General features: G+C 47.6%; 1 protein-coding gene across 1 annotated transcript in view; it reads left to right on the top strand.

Annotated features, from left to right (window-relative positions):
- The first annotated feature begins 1,354 nt into the window (after positions 1–1,354).
- Positions 1,355–2,165, top strand: part of LOC107732196 (R3H domain-containing protein 1-like) — a 17,607-nt gene continuing 16,796 nt past the window's right edge. Inside the window, exon 1 of the mRNA XM_016543469.1 lies at positions 1,355–1,369. The gene's annotated coding sequence lies outside the window, so the exon portion shown is untranslated. The remainder of the gene's footprint in view (positions 1,370–2,165) is intronic.

The following is a 2,165-nucleotide window of genomic DNA, read 5'->3' as shown; positions in this document are numbered from 1 at the left end:
TCTCTCTCTCTCTCTCTCTCACTCACACACACACACACACACTGAAATAAATTGATTATGGGGTGTGAGATTTCCAGCGTGCCGTTTATCAGTGGTGCAATTATTCCAGAGCAGTGGAAATGTAAAGATGTGAACCCAGCTAAAGGAGAATTTTTGTTTATTTTTCTTCTGTGTTAGGGGCATTTTTACCTTCTTTAATTTGTTTTTTGCATTGCATGTGCATCAATTATTTAAATTACCTCACTGATCTGATCTGAATAATGACACTGTTGTCTTCTGTAGAGCAGCTTTACAGCTGAAATTGATTCATAATTGATGATTTTTACAACATTAACACTGTTATTCCTTGTTAATGTGAAACTGCTTTGAAACTATCTGTATTGTATAAAGCGCTTTAGAAATAAACGTGGCTTGACTTGTTTTGGGGATGTTGGAAGTATTTTAAAGCGTTTCATCTGATTCACCTGTTTAGTTGGCAAGGGACTGTCCATATGGAAATTAATTTAATTTAATTGTTGACGTTGAGACTCATAAACAAGTCTTAAACAAGCGTCTCAAACGTCGTAGCAATTATAGTGCTGGCCAAAATCATTATAACACTAGTATTCCCAGCAGCTACAAATGGTTTTAAGTCAGTTATTTCTATCTTTTGCTGTAGTGTGTCAGTAGGAAATATCAGTTTTAGCCATTAACTGTAATAATGCAGTGAGATATATGTTAGTGCTGCACACAGAGATGTGATCTGATCATCATCAGTCTGTCTGGAGTCACATGAAGAAACAGAACAAACTGAGACAGACTCAATCCAGAAGAACTGATGCTTCAAGAAAACATTTAGTTGGCAAGGGACTGTCCATATGGAAATGAATTTAATTTAATTGTTGACGTTGAGACTGTCCGTATGTAAACGAGCGTCTCAAACGTCGTAGCAATTAGACGGATTGAATCGGAGTGAAAAGCGCCCTGCAGTTATCGATTAAACCCACTTGAAGTCGCGCTCGCGTGCCAGCTGCGCTGCGGGTGTATTTTTGGGGCTGGGGGTGAAGGTAAACCACCCACGTCTCCCCCGACTCCTCGGGCTGTGGCTGTTTGGCTAATGAACCGCTCAATTTAGCCAGTGACGTGCCGCGAGCAGAGATGTGCCTTCTGACTGGCTGAGCGCTGCTGACATCACGCCGGCCAGCCGTTGATTTGCTGCTGCGGGCGAGAGTCTGAGCCATGGGCTCCGGTGTTTAGCAGCAGACGGAGGAGCTCTCGCTGCAGACCGAGCCACGGAGAGGAGGTGTGCTTTAGGAAGCGCAGCAGCACATGCAGTCTATGGGAACTAACCCTCTGACCGATGGAAATAATGACCGCTGGCATGCGTCAGGTGAGTGCAGACAGGTAACGACTGCGCCACAGAGAGTTTGGCTGTGAAACTTTGCTCGAGGCAGTGTGTTTTGAGTGTAAACGGGGCTGGTTTCTGAGAGGTGCGTAGCAATTAGACGGATTGAATCGGAGTGAAAAGCACCCTGCAGTTATCGATTAAACCCACTTGAAGTCGCGCTCGCGTGCCAGCTGCGCTGCGGGTGTATTTTTGGGGCTGGGGGTGAAGGTAAACCACCCACGTCTCCCCCGACTCCTCGGGCTGTGGCTGTTTGGCTAATGAACCGCTCAATTTAGCCAGTGACGTGCCGCGAGCAGAGATGTGCCTTCTGACTGGCTGAGCGCTGCTGACATCACGCCGGCCAGCCGTTGATTTGCTGCTGCGGGCGAGAGTCTGAGCCATGGGCTCCGGTGTTTAGCAGCAGACGGAGGAGCTCTCGCTGCAGACCGAGCCACGGAGAGGAGGTGTGCTTTAGGAAGCGCAGCAGCACATGCAGTCTATGGGAACTAACCCTCTGACCGATGGAAATAATGACCGCTGGCATGCGTCAGGTGAGTGCAGACAGGTAACGACTGCGCCACAGAGAGTTTGGCTGTGAAACTTTGCTCGAGGCAGTGTGTTTTGAGTGTAAACGGGGCTGGTTTCTGAGAGGTGAATGTGTGCTCTGGTGCGTTTCAGGACATCGTGGGTCGCTGCTGAGCCGTTTGCTGTAATAGATGCTGTGAAGTGCGCTTGATCTGTCTGACGACGGGTGGTTTGTTGTATTTCACTATGTGTGTGTGTGTGTGTGTGTGTGTGT

Source organism: Sinocyclocheilus rhinocerous, unplaced genomic scaffold (assembly GCF_001515625.1).
Source record: "Sinocyclocheilus rhinocerous isolate Xijiao unplaced genomic scaffold, SAMN03320098_v1.1 scaffold1511, whole genome shotgun sequence".
In the NCBI taxonomy this organism is placed as follows: domain Eukaryota; kingdom Metazoa; phylum Chordata; class Actinopteri; order Cypriniformes; family Cyprinidae; genus Sinocyclocheilus; species Sinocyclocheilus rhinocerous.
The sequence above is the reverse complement of the archived record's forward strand: the minus strand, read 5'-3'. Positions and strand labels throughout refer to the sequence as shown.